Source organism: Lissotriton vulgaris, chromosome 8 (genome assembly GCF_964263255.1).
Source record: "Lissotriton vulgaris chromosome 8, aLisVul1.2, whole genome shotgun sequence".
NCBI classification, from domain to species: domain Eukaryota; kingdom Metazoa; phylum Chordata; class Amphibia; order Caudata; family Salamandridae; genus Lissotriton; species Lissotriton vulgaris.
In genome coordinates, this window is record NC_141696.1 from 1530881695 (window position 1) to 1530894059 (window position 12365).

Consider the following 12365-nt stretch of genomic DNA (forward strand, 5'->3'; position numbering starts at 1 on the left):
ATGGGATAAAATGAAAGAATCGGGAATGTTAAGAATGCCATTGGTCGGGAGCACTGTTGTTGATTACTCCCGCCAAAATGTGGGGACGCCCTTTCGACCAAGTACGAGCACCGACGACCAGTCGAGGCCCGCAGGCAATACAGGTAGAAAGGGTTTCTGTTTTAATTTTAACAAGGGGAAGTGTACCAGGCCTCCGGGATCGTGTAAATTCAAACATGAGTGTAGTACGTGTGGCTCGTCCCATCCTGAGTCATCGTGCAGAGCCAGAACGAGTGAGAATGGGGGTAAGGGAGGCGCCAAACAGGTCTAAACTAGGCCGAGGGGCGCCTTTACCAACCCCGATTGATACCTTGGCAATGATTCCCTGGCTCAGCGAATACCCGGATCGTACTTCTGCCGGGGTGCTGCGGAACGGTTTTACACATGGTTTCCGCATCCCGGTAGGGGACTTTCAGGGTGTAGGGATGTGCAAAAATCAACTTTCCGTTTTACAACATGCATCTGTAGTGCAAGAAAAAATTCAGAAAGAGGTTAGCCGGGGACGGGTCGCCGGCCCGTTTAGTGAGCCCCCGGTACCGGATTTCGTTTGTTCTCCGTTAGGGGTGGTCCCCAAGAAAGACCCGGGTGAGTTTCGTTTGATTCATAATCTATCTGCTCCATATGGTCTTTCGGTGAACGACGCAATTGAGCCAGAAGTTTGTTCGGTGCGATACGCATCTTTTGATGAGGCGGTAGCCATCTTGAATCGCCTGGGGCACGGGACGTTGATGGCGAAATCTGATATCGAGTCAGCGTTCCGGTTGCTTCCGGTACACCCAGACGATCAGCGTCTTCTGGGATTCGGGTTCCAGGGGTCATTTTACATGGATAGGTGTATGCCAATGGGATGCTCTATATCATGTGCTTACTTTGAGAAATTCAGTACTTTCCTGCAATGGGTGTTCACTAAGAAAACGGGTTTCCGAAATGTAATGCACTACCTTGACGATTTTCTGTTCCTTGGCCCCGCCGGTACTCCCGAATGTGCCCGGGCCTTAGCTGAATTCTGTGTGTTAATGGATCATCTTGGCGTGCCGTTGGCACCAGGTAAAACTATGGGTCCCACGACTTGCCTCGAGTTTTTGGGGATCGAGTTGGACTCAAGGGAGGGGTGCTTCCGTTTACCAGCTAGCAAAGTGTCGAAATTCAGGGCAGCCCTCCAAGTATGTTTAAAGGCATCCAAAGTTACACTGCATCAGTTGCAACAGTTAGTGGGAAAGTTGAACTTTGCCTTGAGGGTGATACCAATGGCTCGCCCCTTTTCCCGCTCAATTGCCCAAGCAATGGTTGGCTTAAAGGAGGGTCATCATCGCACAAGGTTATCGGCCGAGGTCCGCCAGGACATGCGGATTTGGTTAGCATTCTTGGCGGACTTCAATGGCCGGGTCGTCTGGAACAAGCCAGCCGTCTCCTCTGAAGAGCTTGGGCTATGGACAGATTCAGCAGGAAGCGTAGGTTTTGGCGCCATCTTCGGCACGAAATGGTCGGCACAAAAGTGGCCCCTATGGTGGCACGAGAAGGGGCTGACAAGTAACATCGCTTTCCTCGAACTATTTCCCATTCTGGTGGCCCTGAGAACCTGGCCAGAAGGGTTCAGAGATCATTCTGTTGTGTTCTGGTCCGATAATATGACCGTGGTAGAATGCATCAATAGTCAGGCAGCCCGTTGTAAGTTGATTTTGAGGCTCCTCAAAGAAATTGTCTTACTGTGTATGCAACTGAACGTAGTATTCAGAGCAAAACATGTCCCAGGGGTGATGAATCAGGCTGCTGATGCACTGTCTCGTTTTCACATGCAGGCTTTCTCGGGTTTCCTTCCTTCAGCGGACCCGGAGCCGGCACCCTTCCCCGAAGCTCTCTGGTCTCTCGGTGCCCCGAACTTCGTCACCTCGTGGGAGAGAGTCTAGCACCCAGGACAAGGAAGGCATATGAAGGGGCGTTCCAGGCCTATTTAGCCTTTTTGGGGGCAGGGAGAGGAGGACTTTGGGGTCAGGAGGAGTTGGTAGTACTTTTTCTGATGTCCTTACGTAGGGCTGGGAAATCGGTGGCTACGGCCCAAAGGCATCGTGCCGCCATTTCCTTTGTTGCCAGGGCCCATGGCATCCTGGACCCAACAGCGTCTTTCACGGTACAAAAAGCGCTACGTGGGTGGCAACGTCTAGAGGGTCGCAGAGTAGATGTACGACGACCGATAGGTCTAGACAGGTTGTCCCAGTTACTGGTCACGCTCCCGAACACATGCTCGTCCCCGTTCGAGACCTGTTTGTTCCGGACTGCATTTACGCTGGCATTTCACGGGGCTATGAGAGTTAGTGAGCTGGTTGCAAGGAACAAACGGGACGTGACGGGGGGCTTGTGCAGGGAGCATGTCCAGATCAGGGGTGACGCGATGATTGTCTCCTTTCTCAGGTCCAAGACTGACCAAGATGGGAGAGGGGACTGCACGATCATCCGCAGGAACCCCGACTCATCCATGTGTCCGGTACAGTGCTTAGAAGATTACCTAGCACGAAGGGTGGCATCATGGGGGGGGACATTGTTGAGGCATGCAGACGCCACCCCGCTGACGAGGTTTCAGTTTCAACGGGTGCTTGCAATGGCCATTGCCGCAGCGGGCTTGGACCCGGGCGAATTTGGGACCCACTCCTTTCGTATAGGGGCTGCCACTGAAGCTACAGCCAGAGGTCTTAATGTAGAACAAGTGAAACGTGTGGGGCGCTGGTCCTCCAATTGTTATAAGAGGTACGTGCGATTGCACATGTTGTGAAACTGTAATCTTGTACTCACGCCTCTTGTCTTTGTTTGTTTTCAGTTGCGCAAGCCTACGCGGCAGGGCAGACTGAGCAGTCGACCCAACACCAGGTCAGCGGTCGCACGTCACCGGCTGTGAGGAAGGAGGTTTGGGTCGTGGGCCACTCATACGTGAGACGGGCTGCAGACGTATTCAAAGCAGGTGACATGGTTCACGTACCTGAGGAATACGGGTACAGAGTGTCCTTCTACGGAAGGGGCGGTCTCTGTATTGACCAGTTTCAGGAATTTTTTGAGGGCTTGTTAGAGCGGATGAGGTCACCGCCGTCCATAGTCATAGTGCATTTGGGGGGCAATGATCTGGTCACCACCGGTAGACGACTTCTCCTGGAGGCTATGCTTTCCACGGTAAGTTGGTTAGCGAGGAGAGTTCCGGGGTGCCTAATCGCATGGTCTCATATGATCCCACGAAAAGTGTGGCGGGGGGCTATCTCGATCCCTGCTTTGAATCACTCTGTTAGAAAATTGAATAACAAAGTGTGTAGGTTGTTCCGTTCCAAGGCATTGCATTCGATCTCGCATAATGGTATTAATGATGACAGTATGTATCTGGGGGATGGTGTGCATTTGTCGAGGGCGGGGAATGAGTTACTCATAGGAGACTTCCTAGCCTGGTTAAAATCTTTGGAACATGACCTTTAGGTAGGAGTTTTGTGGGGGGTCCGGATAGCCGGTCAACTATCCGGACCTGTGGCGGTAAGGTCATGATCGGTGAGCACTAATTGGTAGATCCCTATGAGTGGGCGTCACCCAACACGGATGGGAGCGCTCGGGAGAGGTGGCCATTGGCCCCTCAGTGGGGAGGCGGTCCCGTCTAAGGGCGGGTCGCCGGAAGTAAAGGAAAGGCGGTCAAGGCCCCTTCCTTTGTAGGAGGGGTTACAGCCCCCTCCTGGGGAATTTCCCGGGGCCAGGGTCATCTGCGACGGCAGATGCGGTAAGTTGTGTGGGGTGGGGAGAGGTCAACGATACCTTCTAGATACCACACACAAGTGTTCGAACGACCTTTAAATGGCGTCGAGTCTTAAGGGCCCCCGTCAAGTCAAGGGAAATTGTTAGTAGTTGCACTTGAGGTAAGCCTCTGTGCTGTCGCCCCTCCCAAGTGGGAGGGGTAAGTCTGGTTAGGGATCTTGACACCGGTTATGACCTTGCCGTTGGCCCTTAAACGTTAGGATGTACAATTTCAGTGTTCTTAGAGAATGTTTTGTAGGATGCTAGTTCGGCTAGGAGAACCTCTGTATTAGAGATTATGTTAAGGTTAGCCAAACATCGTAATGTGATAATGAAATTGTACATAACATGAAAACGTTTAATGTTTTAATTTTGTTTTAATAAATACGGCCGGGATGGTCACTCCATCCCACATCCAAAAACTTTAAGAACTGTTTCCGGTTTCCCTCCTTTTGGGGATTGTGTTGAGAGGGGGTGGCGGGTATCTCAGCCATATGGAAAGGGGCGACCACTCGGTCCCCCCGAACGTATGGCTGAGTGCCTCGATCCCCCCGGGAAGCCATTTTTGGGCGGGAGGCGCGTCTCGGCTGGTATGCCCGAAGCGGCGTAGCCGGGGCGCGCTTTTTCCCGCCCTAGAATGGGCTGGCCTAGACACCGACGCAGCCGGCCACGCCCTCGGGGCGGGCAGGGGCGGGTTTTTCGCCCACCCTGAAGACGGATAAAAGAAGGCGCAAGACCAGAAGACGTCCTCTTGTTCTTGTGCTCCGAAGCTGCACCCCCTCGCTACACGTGAGCTCGGGACGGAACGAAGAGCCAATTTTGACCCACCCACCAGCCCCTGAGGACAGCAAGTTGTTGTGCAATAAAGTGAAGTTATAAGTTGGTTTTTCCATTTCGTTTACAGGCTGTGACAGTATCAGTTTGTGGTTAATCATAATAAAGTATGGTGAATACAGTCTAGGTTGTTACGATTAAAATGAGTTGATGTAGTGTTGCATTTCTAGCAGGCTCTTTCGGTCGTAGTGACCAATGTTTTCATAGGTTTCAGAATTGTCGTATTTATTTTTGGTAGGCGGTAAGGTCATGATCGGTGAGCACTAATTGGTAGATCCCTATGAGTGGGCGTCACCCAACACGGATGGGAGCGCTCGGGAGAGGTGGCCATTGGCCCCTCAGTGGGGAGGCGGTCCCGTCTAAGGGCGGGTCGCCGGAAGTAAAGGAAAGGCGGTCAAGGCCCCTTCCTTTGTAGGAGGGGTTACAGCCCCCTCCTGGGGAATTTCCCGGGGCCAGGGTCATCTGCGACGGCAGATGCGGTAAGTTGTGTGGGGTGGGGAGAGGTCAACGATACCTTCTAGATACCACACACAAGTGTTCGAACGACCTTTAAATGGCGTCGAGTCTTAAGGGCCCCCGTCAAGTCAAGGGAAATTGTTAGTAGTTGCACTTGAGGTAAGCCTCTGTGCTGTCGCCCCTCCCAAGTGGGAGGGGTAAGTCTGGTTAGGGATCTTGACACCGGTTATGACCTTGCCGTTGGCCCTTAAACGTTAGGATGTACAATTTCAGTGTTCTTAGAGAATGTTTTGTAGGATGCTAGTTCGGCTAGGAGAACCTCTGTATTAGAGATTATGTTAAGGTTAGCCAAACATCGTAATGTGATAATGAAATTGTACATAACATGAAAACGTTTAATGTTTTAATTTTGTTTTAATAAATACGGCCGGGATGGTCACTCCATCCCACATCCAAAAACTTTAAGAACTGTTTCCGGTTTCCCTCCTTTTGGGGATTGTGTTGAGAGGGGGTGGCGGGTATCTCAGCCATAAAAGCATGAAATGGGAAATATTCATTGTCAAACCTGAAGGTAAGAGAGGTGGAAGCAAGTTTAGAAGGAGGACATAAAGCAAAGTCTATGTTAAATTGATTGTGTTGTAGATCAGTTGGAAAAAAATTGATGAATAGAGAAAAAGTACAACAGCTGATTCCAAGACCTATTTTGTTAGAAGCAAGGAACCTCTCAACTGTGCCGAAACCCGGGATTGAACCAGGGACCTTTAGATCTTCAGTCTAACGCTCTCCCAACTGAGCTATTTCGGCCTGCTTATAGCTGTGGTCTTCATACTTTAATTTAAACCATTTAACAAAATAGATGCAGGACCTGGATTTTTAACCTCATATGGTAGAGATATGTTTTAAGGAGTCCTGTATCATTCCCCAGTTAACTGGTGCAATGGGTAAATAGCATTTTTGGGATCCAGGTTAGGTAGTTGTTTTTTTAACTCTGAATGGACTAGCACTATATTACCTAGATATATTTGGCATGAGTAGGTAAGCAATGTCATCTGACTACTGACATCTGTGTTCAAGGGGAAGTGGAATGTGATGCAGACAAGAGTTTACTTTACAAAAAAGGACTAAATGGGAAACATTCATTGTCAAACCTGAAGGCAAGATAGGTGGAAGAAAGTTTAAAAGGAGGACAGAAAGCAAAGTCTATGTTGAATTGATCATTTTGTAGATCAGTTGATAAAAATGTTGATAGAGAAAAAAGTACTACAGCTGATTCCAAGACCTATTTTGTTAGAAGCAAGGAACCTGTCAACTGTGCCGACACCCGGGATGGAACCAGGGACCTTTAGATCTAGAGTCTAACGCTCTCCCAACTGAGCTATAGTGGCCAGCTTATAGCTGTGGTCTTCATACTCTAATTTAAACCATTTAACAAAATAGATGCAGGACCTGGATTTTTAACCTCATATGGTAGAGATATGTTTTAAGGAGTCCTGTATCATTCCGCAATTAACTGGTGCAATGGGCAAATTGCAGTTTTGGGATCCAGGTTAGGTAGTTGTTATTTTTAACTCTGAATGGACTAGCACTATATTACCCATATATATTTGGCATGAGTAGGTAAGCAATGTCATCTGACTACTGACATCTGTATTCAAGGGGAGGTGGAAGGTAATGCAGACAAGAGTTTACTTTACAAAAAAGCATGAAATGGGAAATATTCATTGTCAAACCTGAAGGTAAGAGAGGTGGAAGCAAGTTTAGAAGGAGGACATAAAGCAAAGTCTATGTTAAATTGATTGTGTTGTAGATCAGTTGGAAAAAAATTGATGAATAGAGAAAAAGTACAACAGCTGATTCCAAGACCTATTTTGTTAGAAGCAAGGAACCTCTCAACTGTGCCGAAACCCGGGATTGAACCAGGGACCTTTAGATCTTCAGTCTAACGCTCTCCCAACTGAGCTATTTCGGCCTGCTTATAGCTGTGGTCTTCATACTTTAATTTAAACCATTTAACAAAATAGATGCAGGACCTGGATTTTTAACCTCATATAGTAGAGATATGTTTTAAGGAGTCCTGTATCATTCCCCAGTTAACTGGTGCAATGGGTAAATAGCATTTTTGGGATCCAGGTTAGGTAGTTGTTTTTTTAACTCTGAATGGACTAGCACTATATTACCTAGATATATTTGGCATGAGTAGGTAAGCAATGTCATCTGACTACTGACATCTGTGTTCAAGGGGAAGTGGAATGTGATGCAGACAAGAGTTTACTTTACAAAAAAGCATGAAATGGGAAATATTCATTGTCAAACCTGAAGGTAAGAGAGGTGGAAGCAAGTTTAGAAGGAGGACATAAAGCAAAGTCTATGTTAAATTGATTGTGTTGTAGATCAGTTGGAAAAAATTTGATGAATAGAGAAAAAGTACTACAGCTGATTCCAAGACCTATTTTGTTAGAAGCAAGGAACCTCTCAACTGTGCCGAAACCCGGGATTGAACCAGGGACCTTTAGATCTTCAGTCTAACGCTCTCCCAACTGAGCTATTTCGGCCTGCTTATAGCTGGGGTCTTCATACTTTAATTTAAACCATTTAACAAAATAGATGCAGGACCTGGATTTTTACCCTCATATGGTAGAGATATGTTTTAAGGAGTCCTGTATCATTCCCCAGTTAACTGGTGCAATGGGTAAATAGCATTTTTGGGATCCAGGTTAGGTAGTTGTTTTTTTAACTCGAAATGGACTAGCACTATATTACCTAGATATATTTGGCATGAGTAGGTAAGCAATGTCATCTGACTACTGACATCTGTGTTCAAGGGGAAGTGGAATGTGATGCAGACAAGAGTTTACTTTACAAAAAAGGACGAAATGGGAAACATTCATTGTCAAACCTGAAGGCAAGATAGGTGGAAGAAAGTTTAAAAGGAGGACAGAAAGCAAAGTCTATGGTGAATTGATCATTTTGTAGATCAGTTGATAAAAATGTTGATAGAGAAAAAAGTACCACAGCTGATTCCAAGACCTATTTTGTTAGAAGCAAGGAACCTCTCAACTGTGCCGAAAACCGGGATTGAACCAGGGACCTTTGGATCTTCAGTCTAACGCTCTCCCAACTGAGCTATTGCGGCCTGCTTATAGCTGTGGTCTTCATACTTTAATTTAAACCATTTAACAAAATAGATGCAGGACCTGGATTTTTAACCTCATATGGTAGAGATATGTTTTAAGGAGTCCTGTATCATTCCGCAATTAACTGGTGCAATGGGCAAATAGCAGTTTTGGGATCCAGGTTAGGTAGTTGTTTTTTTAACTCTGAATGGACTAGCACTATATTACCCAGATATATTTGGCATGAGTAGGTAAGCAATGTCATCTGACTACTGACATCTGTATTCAAGGGGAGGTGGAAGGTAATGCAGACAAGAGTTTACTTTACAAAAAAGCATGAAATGGGAAATATTCATTGTCAAACCTGAAGGTAAGAGAGGTGGAAGCAAGTTTAGAAGGAGGACATAAAGCAAAGTCTATGTTAAATTGATTGTGTTGTAGATCAGTTGGAAAAAATTTGATGAATAGAGAAAAAGTACTACAGCTGATTCCAAGACCTATTTTGTTAGAAGCAAGGAACCTCTCAACTGTGCCGAAACCCGGGATTGAACCAGGGACCTTTAGATCTTCAGTCTAACGCTCTCCCAACTGAGATATTTCGGCCTGCTTATAGCTGGGGTCTTCATACTTTAATTTAAACCATTTAACAAAATAGACTCAGGACCTGGATTTTTACCCTCATATGGTAGAGATATGTTTTAAGGAGTCCTGTATAATTCCCCAGTTAACTGGTGCAATGGGTAAATAGCATTTTTGGGATCCAGGTTAGGTAGTTGTTTTTTTAACTCTGAATGGACTAGCACTATATTACCTAGATATATTTGGCATGAGTAGGTAAGCAATGTCATCTGACTACTGACATCTGTGTTCAAGGGGAAGTGGAATGTGATGCAGACAAGAGTTTACTTTACAAAAAAGGACGAAATGGGAAACATTCATTGTCAAACCTGAAGGCAAGATAGGTGGAAGAAAGTTTAAAAGGAGGACAGAAAGCAAAGTCTATGTTGAATTGATCATTTTGTAGATCAGTTGATAAAAATGTTCATAGAGAAAAAAGTACTACAGCTGATTCCAAGACCTATTTTGTTAGAAGCAAGGAACCTCTCAACTGTGCCGAAACCCGGGATGGAACCAGAGACCTTTAGATCTTCAGTCTAACGCTCTCCCAACTGAGCTATTGCGGCCTGCTTATAGCTGTGGTCTTCATACTTTAATTTAAACTATTTAACAAAATAGATGCAGGACCTGGATTTTTAACCTCATATGGTAGAGATATGTTTTAAGGAGTCCTGTATCATTCCGCAATTAACTGGTGCAATGGGCAAATAGCAGTTTTGGGATCCAGGTTAGGTAGTTGTTTTTTTAACTCTGAATGGACTAGCACTATATTACCCAGATATATTTGGCATGAGTAGGTAAGCAATGTCATCTGACTACTGACATCTGTATTCAAGGGGAGGTGGAAGGTAATGCAGACAAGAGTTTTCTTTACCAAAAAGCATGAAATGGGAAATATTCATTGTCAAACCTGAAGGTAAGAGAGGTGGAAGCAAGTTTAGAAGGAGGACATAAAGCAAAGTCTATGTTAAATTGATTGTGTTGTAGATCAGTTGGAAAAAATTTGATGAATCGAGAAAAAGTACTACAGCTGATTCCAAGACCTATTCTGTTAGAAGCAAGGAACCTCTCAACTGTGCCGAAACCCGGGATTGAACCAGGGACCTTTAGATCTAGAGTCTAACGCTCTCCCAACTGAGCTATAGTGGCCAGCTTATAGCTGTGGTCTTCATACTCTAATTTAAACCATTTAACAAAATAGATGCAGGACCTGGATTTTTACCTCATATGGTAGAGATATGTTTTAAGGAGTCCTGTATCATTCCGCAATTAACTGGTACAATGGGAAAATAGCATTTTTTGGATCCAGGTTAGGTAGTTGTTTTTTTAACTCTGAATGGACTAGCACTATATTACCCATATATATTTGGCATGAGTAGGTAAGCAATGTCATCTGACTACTGACATCTGTGTTCAAGGGGAAGTGGAAGGTAATGCAGACAAGAGTTTACTTTACAAAAAAGCATGAAATGGGAAATATTCATTGTCAAACCTGAAGGTAAGAGAGGTGGAAGCAAGTTTAGAAGGAGGACATAAAGCAAAGTCTATGTTAAATTGATTGTGTTGTAGATCAGTTGGAAAAAATTTGATGAATAGAGAAAAAGTACTACAGCTGATTCCAAGACCTATTTTGTTAGAAGCAAGGAACCTCTCAACTGTGCCGAAACCCGGGATTGAACCAGGGACCTTTAGATCTTCAGTCTAACGCTCTCCCAACTGAGCTATTTCGGCCTTCTGATAGCTGGGGTCTTCATACTTTAATTTGAACCATTTAACAAAATAGATGCAGGACCTGGATTTTTAACCTCATATGGTAGAGATATGTTTTAAGGAGTCCTGTATCATTCCCCAGTTAACTGGTGCAATGGGTAAATAGCATTTTTGGGATCCAGGTTAGGTAGTTGTTTTTTTAACTCTGAATGGACTAGCACTATATTACCCAGATATATTTGGCATGAGTAGGTAAGCAATGTCATCTGACTACTGACATCTGTGTTCAAGGGGAAGTGGAATGTGATGCAGACAAGAGTTTACTTTACAAAAAAGGACGAAATGGAAAACATTCATAGTCAAACCTGAAGGCAAGATAGGTGGAAGAAAGTTTAAAAGGAGGACAGAAAGCAAAGTCTATGTTGAATTGATCATTTTGTAGATCAGTTGATAAAAATGTTAATAGAGAAAAAAGTACTACAGCTGATTCCAAGACCTATTTTGTTAGAAGCAAGGAACCTCTCAACTGTGCCGAAACCCGGGATTGAACCAGGGACCTTTAGATCTTCAGTCTAACGCTCTCCCAACTGAGCTATTTCGGCCTTCTGATAGCTACGGTCTTCATACTTTAATTTGAACCATTTAACAAAATAGATGCAGGACCTGGATTTTTAACCTCATATGGTAGAGATATGTTTTAAGGAGTCCTGTATCATTCCCCAGTTAACTGGTGCAATGGGTAAATAGCATTTTTGGGATCCAGGTTAGGTAGTTGTTTTTTTAACTCTGAATGGACTAGCACTATATTACCCAGATATATTTGGCATGAGTAGGTAAGCAATGTCATCTGACTACTGACATCTGTGTTCAAGGGGAAGTGGAATGTGATGCAGACAAGAGTTTACTTTACAAAAAAGGACGAAATGGAAAACATTCATAGTCAAACCTGAAGGCAAGATAGGTGGAAGAAAGTTTAAAAGGAGGACAGAAAGCAAAGTCTATGTTGAATTGATCATTTTGTAGATCAGTTGATAAAAATGTTAATAGAGAAAAAAGTACTACAGCTGATTCCAAGACCTATTTTGTTAGAAGCAAGGAACCTCTCAACTGTGCCGAAACCCAGGATTGAACCAGGGACCTTTAGATCTTCAGTCTAACGCTCTCCCAACTGAGCTATTGCGGCCTGCTTATAGCTGTGGTCTTCATACTTTAATTTAAACCATTTAACAAAATAGATGCAGGACCTGGATTTTTAAAATGATGAAATGGGAAACATTCATTGTCAAACCTGAAGGCAAGATAGGTGGAAGAAAGTTTAAAAAGAGGACAGAAAGCAAAGTCTATGTTGAATTGATCATTTTGTAGATCAGTTGATAAAAATGTTGATAGAGAAAAAAGTACTACAGCTGATTCCAAGACCTATTTTGTTAGAAGCAAGGAACCTCTCAACTGTGCCGAAACCCGGGATTGAACCAGGGACCTTTAGATCTTCAGTCTAACGCTCTCCCAACTGAGCTATTTCGGCCTGCTTATAGCTGTGGCTTCATACTTTAATTTAAACCATTTAACAAAACAGATGCAGGACCTGGATTTTTAACCTCATATGGTGAGATATGTTTTAAGGAGTCCTGTATCATTCCGCAATTAACTGGTGCAATGGGTAAATAGCATTTTTGGGATCCAGGTTAGGTAGTTGTTTTTTTAACTCTGAATGGACTAGCACTATATTACCCAGATATATTTGGCATGAGTAGGTAAGCAATGTCATCTGACTACTGACATCTGTGTTCAAGGGGAAGTGGAAGGTAATGCAGACAAGAGTTTACTTTACAAAAA

At 44.5% G+C, this 12365-nt stretch overlaps 6 non-coding genes across 6 annotated transcripts; all 6 read right to left on the minus strand.

The window, feature by feature from the left end:
* Positions 1-5819: 5819 nt before the first annotated feature.
* TRNAF-GAA (transfer RNA phenylalanine (anticodon GAA)) lies at positions 5820-5892 on the minus strand. The gene has a single exon. It is a non-coding gene; the product is annotated as a tRNA-Phe (tRNA).
* Positions 5893-6984: 1092 nt separating this feature from the next.
* Positions 6985-7057, minus strand: TRNAF-GAA (transfer RNA phenylalanine (anticodon GAA)). Its single transcript has one exon. It is a non-coding gene; the product is annotated as a tRNA-Phe (tRNA).
* Positions 7058-7567: 510 nt separating this feature from the next.
* TRNAF-GAA (transfer RNA phenylalanine (anticodon GAA)) lies at positions 7568-7640 on the minus strand. Its single transcript has one exon. It is a non-coding gene; the product is annotated as a tRNA-Phe (tRNA).
* Positions 7641-10477: 2837 nt separating this feature from the next.
* On the minus strand, positions 10478-10550 carry TRNAF-GAA (transfer RNA phenylalanine (anticodon GAA)). Its single transcript has one exon. It is a non-coding gene; the product is annotated as a tRNA-Phe (tRNA).
* Positions 10551-11058: 508 nt separating this feature from the next.
* TRNAF-GAA (transfer RNA phenylalanine (anticodon GAA)) lies at positions 11059-11131 on the minus strand. The gene has a single exon. It is a non-coding gene; the product is annotated as a tRNA-Phe (tRNA).
* An 850-nt stretch (positions 11132-11981) lies between these two features.
* TRNAF-GAA (transfer RNA phenylalanine (anticodon GAA)) lies at positions 11982-12054 on the minus strand. Its single transcript has one exon. It is a non-coding gene; the product is annotated as a tRNA-Phe (tRNA).
* Between the last annotated feature and the right edge of the window lie 311 nt (positions 12055-12365).